Here is a 15,753-nt window from a genome sequence, read left to right on the forward strand (position 1 = left end):
TAGTTTATTAGATTAATAGAGATAAAAAGTCTTAATAGCATAGATACACATGTGTGTTTCACATCATATTGTGCATAAGGAGGTCTCTTGTATGATCCATGTGTATTGTACATTAGTGCTCTTTGAACAGGATCTGGAACATAATTTTACTGGATTCAGACATTTTGGAGGTTTATAGTTGTGCTTTCTGCTTTCCTGGTCTACTCCTGATCATAACCCTGATTTATTCGATAAGAAGCTCTTGATCAGAAACAAATGGCCCACTATCACATTGTTCCTTCATGTGCAAAAGAAGAGTTTGCTTACATATAGAGTTCTGGAGTTTGTATTATGTCAATCTTAGACACATTTAGAAAGATTGGGAGATAATGATTTTCCTAAAAAGAGTGGTTGACATGTTTGTAAGGCTAAATGGCAGACTAGGTAGCAATAGCTTCCATGGGATTTAGAAATAAACTCAATGAACATGACTCCATATGCTTTCTTCTGTCAGTGATCAATGGAGAAAATTTAAGTTCAGAACGCTGGATAGAAAGAATCTCACATCTACAAGTTATCCTGGTAATAATACACAATGACAAGTGGCCTTTCTGCCACTTGGTAAATGCAGGAAATACATCAGAGCTCCAAGAGATGAAAACAGAGAAAGCATTATCTCCCCTCAAAAGACACAATGTTGACATTTTGCCAAACAAAGACATCAGAAAAGCTATTATATGAAAAATGTGTCAGAATAAGTTTAATGAGATAAATAAAAGACCAGATGTATATGTTATGAGATCTACTGGGCCATTTTCTTGGGAGGTTGCCTTATAAATCCATTTATGCTTTTATGCTATTGCCTCAAAAATTTCCTCCAGTGATATATAATTGCACATAAAATTTACCCCACAGTGTATACTTTTCTGAGCAAAAACACAAACTTAAAAATAGCTGCATAACCATCAGAGCAATTACAAGTCACAGATTCCTTTTAAAGAATTTAAACTAGCATTATCAATACCCAGGGACGTGTATTTTTGTAAATTAAGAAATAAAAAGCATCTTTTATAACTTTAAGGGTAAAAGCAGATTATAATGTGGATTTGAGTGATCTGATTTTGTTTCATTTCATTTAATCCTATTTCCTCTGCCACAGATGAACAAGTATAATACCACAACATTCCCCAAGGTCTTAGAGCTGAAAGAGAAGTGAGATTTACAAATGTCTTCTCAAGCTCTTCTGACTTTGGTTTTTGCATTCAGTAAAGGGGATGACGTGTCCTGGGAAAGGAGGAATACAAACTGCAACATGGCATTGGGTGAAAAGAGGGGATTAAAAAAAAAAATATATATATATATATATATATATATATGTATATATATATATATATATATATATATATATATATATTATTGATTTTTTTATAGAGAGGAAGGGAGAGGGATAGAGAGCTAGAAACATCGATGAGAGAGAAACATCGACCAGTTGCCTCTTGCATACCCCCTACTGGGGATGTGCCTGCAACCAAGGTACATGCCCTTGACTGGAATCAAACCTGGGACCTTTCAGGTTTCCGCTTTTTAAATGTATTTAATTGATTTTTTTTTCAGAGAGGAAGGGAGAGGGATAGAGAGTTAGAAACATCGATGAGAGAGAAACATTGATCAGCTACCTCCTGCACACCCCCTACTAGGGATGTGCCCGCAACCAAGGTACATGTCCTTGACCGGAATCGAACTTGGGACCCTTTAGTCCTCTGGCCGATGCTCTATCCACTGAGCCAAACGGGCTAGGGCTAAAAGAGGGGATTTTAATGTTAAAATGTACTGTTTTAAGAAATGGACTCAATGTCTAAAAGTCTTCTGTTCAATAAAGAAATAATTGAGAAATTCTTGGAGGAATGTTAAACACTGCATTTAAAAAGACAATTAAAACAGTATAATGCAAAAGCTATAATTAGAAACATATCTGTGCTATTAATGTACTCTTTTTCTTGTATATGATTAAAAGAAAAACATTAATTTCTGCCAAAGTTCATTAGCATCTTCACCAGATAACACTGCTTTATTGACATAGTTTCAGCTTCCACAAAGGTTAAATTAAAAAAAAAAAAAAAAAAAAAAAAAAAAAAAGCAAATAACCCAAGAGGGAAATGTTCTTACATCACTGCTTAGCTTTTCACATAACATAATTAAATCAGGATGTGCTGTGGCTTGTTCAATACTAATGTTACCATGACAGTCTCTCACTTGAAATCCATTTTTTAAATTGGGGCTGCTATTCAGGAATGAAACTAGATGTGCAAACACCACAAGCTGTATTATTAATGAGTTGTTTGATTCTACAGTGATTTGGTTAAATTTCCCCCATTCTGCTTTCCTCCCTTCCTCTCTTTTCCCTCTCTCCTTTACTCTCTTTTTTTCCATCTATAAACATTAAGAGAGCTCATCTTAGGTTCAAGACATTGTGCTAAACACTGGACATACAAGGGCAAGTAGACAGCCTATCATTGGATATAAGACAAAGACTCACCACGTTCATATAATAACTTGTTGCTTCTGTCGTATTTGGAAGGTGAAGATGGCTATGAATTAGCAAAGGAGGATGGTATTCCTAGAATAGGGAATAGCACATGCAAATGCATGGAAAACAACCAAATAGTTGATGGGAAGGAAAGCAGGAAGAATCAAAGAGGCCCAATTAAAGAATAGTGAGCAGTTTAATACCACAATTCTTTAAACACCTGCCATTTGAACCCCCCCCCCAATACAATATGGATTCTGTACTCAGAAGCTCCTGGTCTATACTCATACACACAAACAATGATACTCAATGCTGATTTGCCCAGAGAACATGCTCTGTTTCTCAGAATCTGTTTAGCACCATCTTATGCTCTAACATGATTCCTCCTGTAGGAAATCCAACCCAGCCAAATGTCCTTTGACACTGTCAGTAGGGCATCTTAAGAGTTGTACATAACTGCTTTAGGAATCTAGCAACCCCAGAATGTTCTGAAAGTACTATATTACCCTCATTCCCAAGGCATCTCCTGCATCTGGAAACACCATGATGGCATAGAAAGAAGGATGTAGCTCTCACATACATCAGGATAAAGCTAATAAACTATCTAGATAACTTTTTTGTGTTTTTTTTTTTTTTTCACTGTTCATAGAAGTTCAAATCCAGTATCCCCCAAGGGCTTCTAGACTACGAGAGGAATGAAGCTAGATGTGTCTACCCCCTCATCAAGTGCATGAATTTCATGCACCAGGCCTCTAGTAATTGTAATAATAGCTACCATTTGCTAGTGCTGAGTGTTTATTATGTTTCAGGTAGTATGTTTTGTCTTCTATCTTCATCATCTCAATTTTAATCCTTGCAAAAATTGTATGATGGACTATTATCATTCACAATTTACAAATGAGAAAACAAAGGCTTAGAAATATTAATTGACTTTCCCAAGGTTATACAGAAAATGCTTTGCAGAATTCTGACATAAATCCAAATCTGGCTCAAACAGCAAACAGCTAGAAGTTTGCAAGGGGAGCCTCGGAGAGCTGGCACAGGTAAAAATACTTAGTCAAGAAAAGAAAACTTTAGAAATGAACACATCTTATGTCTTAATTAGCTAAAGGTTAAATCACTGAAATGAATCCCCAGGCTAGGACATGGGAGGAAAAGACATCAAATGACAGATTGGAAGTAGGGTGAAAACCAATAGAATACAATGTCATGAAAATAGTTTTCAAAAGAAGAATGGGGAATATTGGCAAATGCTCTTCCTAAAAAAAAGTTAAATCAAGAAAGATGAGATCTGAGAAAGGATAGTTGCTTACGAGGCTCTGAATGAACATTGGGAGTAAAGGTATTCAGCAGCATGGTAGAGAAAGTACCTGTAGAGTAAGAAGGAGAGAAGGAAAGGGTGAAGGGATGAAGTGGAAAATCATGGCACAAATTCCATATTAGCCTCATAATTTCTATGTTATTAATAACTTAACCTTACTGAGCTTCAGATTCTTTATCTGTAAAATGGACCTAAGGTCAACTATCTTGTAGGAGCTGGGAAATTTTCAGAGAGTAGAGCATGCTGTATTGTGTGTAGGGCTACAGTGCAAGCTTGGTAATTTCTAGCCATGTAGCCTTGGGCCATTCCTCAATAGCTTATGGTTACCATCATATTTTTAAGTGACTAGCCTAGCCCCAAGTAGGTGTGCAATATGTACAGATATAAATACCATTATTAATGAAATGGAGAATATTGCAATTAAACTAAAAATGGTAAAAAAAAATGCAATAAAAACAGACTATCTATGAATCTCAGAGGGAAAATGGGGGACGATGGGTGGAAAAAGAGCAACAAAAGAACATATGCATATGTGTATTACTCATGGACACATACAATAGGGAGGTGAAGGCTGAGGTTAGGGTTAGAGCAGCAGGCTAGAAGAGATCAATGGGGTGGAAAAGGGGAATATGTAATATTTTTAACAATAAAAATTTTAAATGAATAAATTTTAAGTGAATATATAGTCATGCAACATAAATTTCACTAGGTTTGATAATTCTCAAGCAGCAAAATGATTACATCATGTATAATCTCAAACATGGGAAGCCGATACAGATGCAATTCTATTTAGGGTAACTGGAATGAAGATGTATTTAGATCTGAGCTATGTACTAGGTTTTCCCATTTTAAAATTCTATGGAACATAGCTTTTATAGCTCTGAAAATGTGAACAAAAATGGCAGAAATGTTTCCCAAGCCTAAAGGATATTATTCTTGGCTATAGACAACCATGAAATTAATGAGCTGTCTATTAAAGATCTACCATTAAAAATGTATATGAGAAAACCAGTCTGTGCAAACTCCATTCCCTCAATCTCTAAATGCTATCCTGGGAGTTAACTCAGCTCTTTAAAAGTTCCATTAACTCTTGCAAACCAACAACATTTCAGTCAGTTATGAAAGAGGCATTTGTTCCACCCTTCCACCACCAATGGCCTCCAAAAGGCAGCAGACTTTTCCAGGAATATCCACCCCTGTTCTAAAATAGGGGCCCAAGTGCTCCCATTTGCTAACCAAGGTGCTCTCAGAGTTTCCCAGTCCTGGCATCTCCCTCACTCCTAGAGACACAGCATCCATCCTTTGTGAAATATGTGTAAGGGTCCATTATTAGGCTGCACTAACTGCTTATATTGGAAAATGAGGAAATGCTAATGAAATTGTTTTTATGGGCTGACATTCATGGATGGCAGAAAGGGACATTAGGGAATGAATTCAGTATTTGCTCTTCTGAAGTATTTCAGCTCCCAGCCAAAGCTCAGTGGCAAAATGCATACGTGGGCACCCTGTTAATGCAACCGTGCTTGCACACAATTTGTAAAGGTCGCTGATCACTTGTTAACCTTGAATGGGAAAGAAAAACCTCAGTATTTTCTCCCAACAATACTCTGAGCCTCTTGTAAATCATATTCATACACTTAAACATTAATTTACATACTTAATTTCTGACAGGCTGACAACCACAGCCCTTCTCCCCTCTCAGTGTAAAGTGAGAAGTCAATTGTTATTCAGTGTATCAGTTACAGTGGTAGTGCCACTAACTGTATTTTATATAATGTGCTATCTGCAGAAAGGCAGATAAGAATTTGATTTAACATCCAATTAAAAGCCGTCATTGAAAAATTACTTCAAATAAGCCTTTTATTTTCTTTAATCAGTCTTCAATTCAAGCCTTCCTTAGACCTACTGAACCAAGCATCAGGACTCATGAATTTTGATTAAAAAATGTGAGCCCATTTCTAACTTAGGCAGATTTTTTGTTGCACTTTGATAGAAATTTAATAAATCTATGAATCCTAGCCAGCATCATTTATCATCTTTTTTCCCTCCACAAGACTGGCCTATTATACCTAGGCAGTAAATTATGAGGGAACCAGCAAACCAAAACTTTTCAGCCCGTTACTGAAGAAGAGATATAATCACTTGCATCGAACCATATAATTATAGTAGAATATGAAGCTCTGAAACATTAGGTCCTGTTTTGAATATGTAATGCCCATGCTTTTAAAGTCTAAAATATTTCTAGCTGATCTAATAAAGCTCATTGTAGCATTATATTAAAGTGTGTGTTGATAAAAATAACAGAAAAGAAAATAAACCAATGAACAACAAAATATTTAGAAATATTTGGGAAGTGACCATGGGCTATGAAAGGCAAATGAAAAACTAAGATACTTCAACTTGGTACTTAATAGATAATGTCTTGTGATGAAGGTTCAAACTGTGTTAACTGAATAAATGTGGTTTTTGTTTTTTTGTTTTTTTGTTTTTTGAAAAGATGCTCAAGGTTGTACCTGTATGTTCCATATAATTTTAGTGGGCCTAATGCATGTTTTTATATATTCAAAATCAGTTATTAAGCTCTTTCTAGGGACTGAGCACTATGTTGGGGCTTGGGATATAGCAATGAGCAAGACGGGCAATTTATTTATTTTTTAAATACATTTTATTGATTTTTTTACAGAGAGGAAGGGAGAGAGATAATTAGAAACATGGATGAGAGTCATTGATCAGCTGCCTTTTGCTGCCTACTGGGGATGTGCTGGCAACCAAGGTACATGCCCTTGACCAGAACCAGGGACCTTTCATTCCAGAGGCTGATGCTCTATCCACTGAACTGGTTTGGGCAAGATAGGCAATTTATAAAGGTAACATCCATGTGGTAAGTGCTATGTGAAGGCACCATCAGTCAGGGATCAATAGAGATTTTCTTTCAAAAGTATAATTTCTGCTAGGTCTTGAAGGATTAGTAGAAGTTCATGAGGAATAGTTTAAATTATTACCAACCATAACTTTTACTGATACCTATGTCTCTGTGTGTGTGAGTCAGGAAGGATTCATGAAGTCATAGGGTCATATTGAAATATGTACTTGAAAAATCTGTATTTCTCAAAGACAATCAAATGTTTAATGCTTCTCTTATGTCTAGGCTCCTAGTCCCCACCCCATTGGTCCACCTTTCTGCCACCATGCCAATGATTACTCAGGATGAATTTCCTTTTTTTCAAAGTCAGACAGACATTTTCACATGTATTGTATATGCTTTGGTACAATCTGTTTCTACATCCTGGAATGCCATTATCAACCAATTTCTACCAGTCAATTGGACCTCAATCTTCTAGAAGCAAATTCACTCTGAGAAGAAGCCTTTCCTGATGGCAGCCAATCCCCCCTTTCTCTAGTTGGCAAAGCATCCTGTCCATTTCTCTATTAGTGGGCATAGCATTAGCACATCTCATTTACTTGCCTATCTCCTGAATAAGACATAAAGTAGCAGGTAATACAAAGTGAATGAATTAATGAATGAATTAATAGATAAAATTACTTTAATCTCTTAGTACTTTGATATGCATGACTTTGGTGATTTCTTTTCAGAAGGGAAAACACTAGCCTAAATCCTTTAGGTAGGGTTTAATGTGTTCAAAAAGATAAGTTGCATTGATTCCTTAGAAAAACGAACACTCTGATTGGTACAATTAAAGTAAGGGGAGGAATTCTGCCTGGATTTACAAGTTGTATTGTTATTTTCAGTTTTTAAAATCACTGAATATAAAGGAACACAAATAATTCTATGAAATACTCATAAAAAAAAGGCTTTAGAGAGAAAGGATTAGGCCATAGCTAGGAGAAAACAAAGTAGCATCTTACAAGCAAGAGCTGTTATCCAGAGGAGAAAGGTAATTTTCAATAAAAAGCCTGTCAAGAATACAACATTATTTAAGAACTAGAGGCCTAGTGCACAAAATTTATGCACAGGGGTGGGAGGGTTCCTCAGCCCAGCCTGTACCCTCTCCAATCTGGGACATCCCTCTCACAATCCAGGACTGCTGGCTCCCAACTGCTCGCCTGCCTACCTTCCTAATTGCCCCTAACTGCTTCTGCATGCTAGCCTAATCACCCCCAAACCACTACCCTGCCAGCCTGATTAATGTCTAACTGCTCCCCTGCCAGCCTGTTTGCCCCCAAATTCCTTCCTCTGCTGGCCTGATCACCCCTAATTGCCCTCCCCTGAAGGCTTAATTGCTCTCCCTGCTGGCCATCTTGTGATGGCCATCTTGTGTATACATGGGAACAGGATCTTTAACCACATGGGGGCAGCTATTGTGTGTTGAAGTGATGGTAAATCTGCATATTACTCTTTATTAGATAGGATAGAGGCCTGGTGCATGAGTGGGGGCCAGCTGTTTTGCCTTCAAGGGTGTCTCAGATCAGGGTGGAGGTTCCCTTGGGGTGTGGGGTGGCCTGGGCAAGGAGACTGTGGTGGTTTGCAGGATGGCCACACACCCTGGTGACCCAAGCAGAGGCCCTGATACCTAGAATTTATTTACCTTATGCAATTGAAACTTTGTAGCCTGGAGCAGAGCCAGGCCTCCCTCTTTCTCCATGGCTTCAGCCAGTTCGTTTGGATTTATTTGCCTTCTATAATTGAAACTTTGTATACTTGAGTAGAGGCTTAGGCCAGCCAGGGTGTGTGAAAAGCTTGGCTTCCTCCATTGCTGGGGAAACCTAAGCCTCTCAACTGCTCTGTGTGGCTCTAGCCATCTTGGTTGGGGTTAATTTGCATACTCACTCTGATTGGCTGGTGGGCGTGGATGGTGGGAGTGGATGGTGGGTGTAGCAGAGTGATGATTAATTTACATATTACTCTTTTATTAGGTAGGATACACATAGACTATTGTTCCCTGTAGCACCATCAGGTAACACTAATAAACTTGTCATTTCTACTGATATTCCATCATTTAGCTTTGGCTAATATTTTTTTTTTCTAATTGACAAGCAACATGGTGCATGCCTTTACCTCCTTCAATAATACAGTATGATTGTCAGCTTATACTTACTGTTTTTTAGTATACATATAATTTCAATAGACACTGCAGGCTTCGGGATTTAAAAAAGCATAGGGCCAGGAAATGAAAGAAAGAAAGAAGAAAGAAAGAAAGAAAGAAAGAAAGAAAGAAAGAAAGAAAGAAAGAAAGGAAGGAAGGAAGGAAGGAAGGAAGGAAGGAAGGAAGGAAGGAAGAAAGAAAGAAAGAAAGAAAGAAAGAAAGAAAAGAAAGAAGAAGAAAGAAAGAAAGAAAGAAAGAAAGAAAGAAAGAAGAGAAAAGAAGAAGGAAGGAAGGAAGGAAGGAAGGAAGGAAGGAGGAAGGAAGGAAGAAGAAAGAAAGAAGAAAGAAAGAAAGAAAGAAAGAAAGAAAGAAAGAAAGAAAACTTTAAAAAAAGAGAAAGAAAGAAAGAACTTAAAAAAAAGAGAGAGAAACGCAGCCAAAATGGGCACATGCCCAGGTTGCAGGCTTGATCCCCAGTAGGAGGTGCACAGAGGCAGCCAATCAATAATTCTCTCTCATCATTGATGTTTCTATTTCTTTCCTTCTCCCTTCCTCTCTGAAATTAATAAAAAGTATATTAAAAAAGAAAATATATTGACAGGGGATATTTACAAGATCAATAATTTACCAACAGGTCCACCTAAGGAAAGCAGGAAGTCAGGCACAAAGATTACCACATGCCATGCCATAGTAGCGACAGCTAAAAAAATCCTAACTTAACCTTTATTTCTTTGACAAGGTACTACATATTACGGAATCTTGAATTTTCATTGAATCCTCTGTTCACCAGTGAAGAGCACTCCCACTTTATAGTTAAGAAATCACAGAGAAATTGTGAGAAGTCTAAGCATTAAAAGGGAATAAAGGTCAACTTAAAAACATTTCAGCTATAAAAGTCTCTTTCTCCATGCATTGCTTCCTTGAACCTGATGCAAAATAAACAAACAAAACAAAACCCTACTGTGACACTTCCATACAGCAATGCCATAAATATTATAAGACTCATAGAATGTCAGTATTTGTCATGTTTCTATTTTCGACACTGTCACCTTGGAAGGGGAGGCATAAGTCAGGAGAAAGGCTCTCAGAATTTAAAATTATAATTCTGAATACTATTTAATGATGTATGTAAAGGTTCATTATTGTTAAGAGGAGTAAAACAAGGTGTAAAACTCTGTAATGATAATCTCAATTCTTGTCTTCCATATGCACAGACATCCTATCTAATAAGAGAGTATGATGCAAATTAACAATCACTCTGCTACACCCACAAGCCACAACCACCAGCCAATCAGGAGTATGTATGCAAATTAACCCAACCAAAATGGTTGTAGCCACAGAGAGAGCAGGAGGGAGGCTTGGTTTTCTGTGGCGATGGAGGAAGCCAAGCTTTCCACACACCCTGGCCTGCCCAGGCCTTTGTTCCAGACTACAAAATTTCAATTATAGAGGATAAATATACTTCAACAGAAATGGCTGTCACCATGGAGCTAACAGAAGGCTTGGCTCTGCTTACACTATGAAGTTTCAATTGTAGAAGATAAATAAATCCCAGATACCAGGGCCTCCGCTTAGGTTGCTGGGGGGCATGGCCGGTCTGAAAACTACCACAGACCCCTCTTCCAGGCCTCCCCACACCCTAAGGGAACCCACACCCTTATCTGGGACACCCTTCAGGGCAAACCAGCTGACCCAACCTGTGCACCAGGACTCTGTCCTATCTAATAAAAGAGTAATATGCAGATTGACCATCACTCCAACACAGAAGATAAAGATGGCTGCCCCCATGTGAACACAAGATGGCCACCAAAGATGACCAGCAGTTACGGCAGTTGGGAGCTACCAGGCCTGCAAGGGAGGGCAGTTGTGGATGATCAGGCCTGCAGAGGAGGGTACTTGGGAGGGAACAGGCCTGCAAGGGAGGGCAGTTGGGGGCAATCAAGACTGCAGGGGAGGGCAGTTAAGGGGTGACCAGGCTGGCAGAGGAGGGAAGTTGGGGGAAAACATGCTGGCAGGGGAGCAGTTAGACATCAATCAGGGTGGCAGGGTAGTGGTTAGGGGATGATCAGGCTGGCATGGGGAAGCAGTTAGGGGCAATCAGGAAGGCAGGCAAGTGAGCAGTTGTGAGCCAGCAGTCCTGGATTGTGAGAGGGGTCCCAGGTTGGAGAAGGTGCAGGCTGGGTTGAGGGACAACCTCCTGTGCACAAATTTTGTGCACTGGGCCTCTAGTACATAAATAAAAGAACATAGTCAATATTTCTGAGTGATAAAAGATAGTGATAACTATCTTTTCTTCTTTATACTTGTGAAAATGAATAAAGGAAACCTTATTTATTTATTCATTTATTTATTTGTTTATTTAATCCTCACCCAAGGATATTTTCCCCCATTGACTTTAGGGAGAGTGGGAGAGAGAGGGAAAGACAGAGAGAAACATTGATATGAGAAAACACATCGATTGGTTGCCTCCTGCAACCAAGGTACATGCCCTAGACTGGAATGGAAACTGGGACCCTTTGGTCTGAAGGCCAATGCTCTATCCACTTAGCTAGACAGGATAGTTCAAGGAAATCTCATTTCAAATGGAGTAAGGGATGCCTGAGCTCTCATGTGCTACCACTCGCTGTACTTCCCAGGCTCTAACAGGAAAATGTATACCCTTACATTTATCCACTGGAAGAAACTTACAACTACAGCAGGAGGAACATTTTCCTCTTGCCTATCATCAGACTCAGCCAATGAGAAAATGCTACTACACTTGAAACTCCTGGTTTCCTCCAATGAACATTTTGTTTATAACAGCCCTTCCCAATTCCTTCAATTTTCTCTTTAAAGTAATGTCTCCCTACTTTGTTCCCCCGTACTTGCCTATGGTTTTCTGTGTCTTAAATTGTAATTCCTGTGCCATTTCCAAATAAATTAATTTTCACTGGTAAAATAATTGGGTATTTTAATTTTACTTTTACATACATGCAAAGATCTTAACATTATACAATAATAAAATTTTATAAAATATGGGACACTTGGTTATGAGTCAGGTTTGACCTCTAGCCCTGCCATTTATTGGCAGTATACTCCACGGCAGTAGTTATCTGGGGATTTAACAAGGTTAAGTCCCCGATAACTACCTTCATAGGAGCTCTTCCAAAAGAGGGCTATTTCAAGCATGGATAAAAAAAAAAAAAAAAGAAAAGGAGGTAGAAGGTAGTGACTTAAGAAGTATAAGGTAATGTTCTTGGGGTTCTTTGCACTATAACTTAAGCCTTTGTTTGGACACATAAATGTACTGGTATGCAATTAAGGGATGGGATTTCTTAGGCTGTTTCTATACAGAAACCTCAGCATAGTAAAATTAATAATATAAGCACACATTTACATGCATTTATTTCTATGTATTTCTTATATACACACTTACTTATGCTTATATCCTCTTTTAAAAGTTGTTCTAACAAATCCATTCTATAGTTGACAGTTTTCTGCATTCTTTGTCAGAATGTCATGCTCCATAATCACTTAGGAATCTATTTGTGATAAATTCCATAAAGGGCTTCATTCTATATAATAAAAGCATAATATGCAAATTCTCCTTTTGACCAAGAGTTCAATCAGGAGTTTGCCCTGGAGTTCGACCAGGGGGCAGGGCTGGCCTGCAACTTCCCAAGGACCCTCTCCCCAGCCTGCCTGGCCTGAATCAGTCCTGATGGGGTGGGCCTGCTAGACCCCACCCATGCATGAATTCATGCACTGGGTCACTGGTTTTAAATAAAAAATAATAACTAGTATTCCCTATTCTGATATTCAAACAGAATCATTTTTATAAATCACATTAGAGTTCTCACCTATTCTCCTTATGTATACTCTTAGTCAATGTTCTTTGTTGTTGGTAGAGGATGCATGGTTAAGGGAATAAATAATTCAGAGTCCTTCTTTCTGCAAATAGCAGAAAGGAGAAAATAGAAATTTTATCACATGCACCTTCCTTGTCATGATATATGCACATACATACATGTAAAACATACCAACATCTTACCCAGTATTAAAAGGTTCATTACTGAATGTTAGTTTGTATTATTTAATAAGACACAAAGCACAAAATATCCATACACAGGAAAAGTATGTGTGTGTGTGTATGTGTGTCTGAGTGTGTGCATATATATGTGTTTCCAAAGGAGTTCCTTTGCTACATTTGAACACTTGCAACAACTGCTATTCTCAGTAGTCACTAAAAAAGCATAAAAAACTTTGATAAAAATCTTCACATTCATCTATTGTTACTATTGAAGGACATCAAATACTTTCCATTAATAAAGTGAAGTAACAGTTGTTTGACAAATACTGTTATTGCTGGAAAAACATCTAATTTATATAACACTTGATTGTATTAGGTCAATGGTAGGCAACAGAGCCAAATATCAACAGTACAATGATTGAAATTTCTTTTGAGAGTCAAATTTTTTAAACTTGAAATTCTTTTAACACCACTTTTTCAAAATACACTCGCTCAGGCCGTGGAAGAGTCATACCCAAGGGGCCAAAGAGCCACATGTGGCTTGCGAGCCTCAGTTTGCTGACCACTGTGTTAGGTCATTATAACAAAATGCCATTTGTTTTTAATCTCAGGTCCATAAGGCAATAATATCAAAAAACTTTGTGAGAAAAATAAATTATAGACTTAAAAGAAAATGGAAGTTTTGAGGTCAGATTAGAGAGTGAATGTTTGGGTAGGAGAGGTGGAAACTATAAATACAGTTTGTAAAAAGATGAATTGAAGATTTCCTTTGCCAAGAAATATAAAATAGTACTAAATCACAGAAAAATATGTGAAAAGCAAGGTTAGAAGAAGAAAAAAGTTTGAATGCACAGATAAAATATATGCTATAACAATCCAAATAGAAAAAGTATCTAAGTGAAGAAATGTAGGAGATCACTTACAGATCTCTTGAGTGGTTGAGGGAAGATGGAATGATATGATTTCATGAAGGAAATGTGAAGTCTAGGAACAGAGAACTTGACCCACTGGTATTATGAACCAGCCATCCTATTTCTGTTATAAAATAATACCCAATGAGCATTTTTTACAAAATTATATTTAATTTTTTTACCTGCAAAGTAGATTCAAATTTACCAATCACATGATAGAAATTCAGCAACCTTAAAGATAATTTAAGTTCCATGCTTTCAAATTTATCTTTATTACAGTTGGCCCCTTTGTGGGGTTTTTATTCCATTGACCCCCCTCCACCTGGCACCCACATCTCCCAGGGCATCACCACACTATTATCTTTGTCTATGCACTATACATATAAGTTTCCAGGTTAATCTCCTCCCACCCACATTCCCATTCCCACCTTCCCTCTGAAATTCATCAGTCTGTTCCATGGATCTATGTCTCTGGGTCTATTTTGTTCATCAGTTTATTTTGTTCATTAGATTCTACAGATGAGTGAGATCAGGTGATATTTATCTACCAGTGCCTGATTTATTTCACTTAGCATAATACTCTCTAGGTTTATCCATGCTGTTGCAAATGGTAAAAGGTTCCTTCTTTTTTTTACCGCCACATAGTATTCCATGGTGTAAATGTACCAGAGCTTTTTTATCCTCACCTGCTGATGGGCACGTGGGCTGCTTCCAAATCTTAGCTATTGTACATTTTACTGCTAGTAACAAAGGGTACACATATTATTTCTGGTTGGTGTTTCAGATTTCTTAGGATATATTCCTAGAAATGGAATCACTGGGTCAAATGGGAGTTCCATATTTAATTTATTGAGGAAACTATGAACAGATAATCTTTGGTCTCAGTTCTACAGAAGAGGAAGATAAGACTCAAAGAAGGCAGCCTTCAGCAACAACTTGCCCACTTCTCAGACCTGACCCTGTGCAACATTGCTTTCTTTGAAAATAGAGGATCCAAAATGGTTTTAGATTTTTGCTATTTTAGGCAGGAAAAAAATTAGCACAGGGAATTTGTGCTTGAGAAATCATTGGAAAGCTGGAGGAGTTGATATTAGACTGGACCCCCAGGAAAGACTCCCTGACCAGCGGGAGGAGCTTCCTCCTCAGTTACAACTGAATTCTAGGACACTCTGGCACAGCTGTGACCCAGGGATTGGGAAACTGCTGCCTCAGCAAGTGCCCTACATCTCCCACAAAACAGGTCACTGGGCACTGCCTCTTCCACAATTGCCTGTGCACAGCCTGGATTCTACTAAGGAAAACCTCGGAATCTCTGCAAACATGATCACCAGCAGCAAACAGCCTAAAATGTGGGAAGACACATCTGCCCTCTTCTGCCTTCAAAATATTCTATAAGCACATCCAATCAGCAGAAATGAATTCATATCCAGAAACTTAGATGCAAAGGAGTTTGGGCAATTTTAGACTTTCATCTCCCTAGATCTTACCAATGTACCTCATGTGTCTGGTATTGATAAAAATGGGGCCTGGGTGGTGGGGCTCAGTGGTTGAGCATCAATCTATGAAACAGGAGGTCATGATATGATTCCTGGTCAAATTTCAGTCTTGATCCTCAGTAGGGGCGTGCAGGAGACAGCTGATCAATGATTTTCATCATTGATGTTTCTAGCTATCTTTCCTTTTCCCTTCCTCTGCATTTATATATATGCGTTTTAACGAATTTTTCACTTCATAGATCACTAATGTCTTTCTTCTTAAAACCATACTTAGAGAACATTATTTATTTATCATTCATTTTAATTGATCTCAGAGAAAGAAGGGAGAGAGAAAAAACATTGTTCCGTTGTTTCCTGCACTCATTGGACTGGGTATTGAATTTGCAACCTGAGCATGTGCCCTGACTGGCAATCAATCTACCACTTTTTGGAGTATGGGACGATGACAGCTGTGTTTCCCAAAGA

The 15,753-nt window shown here is 38.1% G+C and overlaps 1 protein-coding gene across 1 annotated transcript in view; it reads right to left on the bottom strand.

Moving 5' to 3' along the window:
* The window catches only part of AFF2 (AF4/FMR2 family member 2), a gene marked incomplete at its 5' end in the record, with an annotated part of 359,224 nt that overhangs the window by 249,827 nt on the left and 93,644 nt on the right, over window positions 1-15,753 (bottom strand). The window lies entirely within an intron of this gene.

The sequence above is a fragment of the Pipistrellus kuhlii genome, unplaced genomic scaffold, assembly GCF_014108245.1.
Source record: "Pipistrellus kuhlii isolate mPipKuh1 unplaced genomic scaffold, mPipKuh1.p scaffold_m20_p_19, whole genome shotgun sequence".
Lineage (NCBI taxonomy): Eukaryota > Metazoa > Chordata > Mammalia > Chiroptera > Vespertilionidae > Pipistrellus > Pipistrellus kuhlii.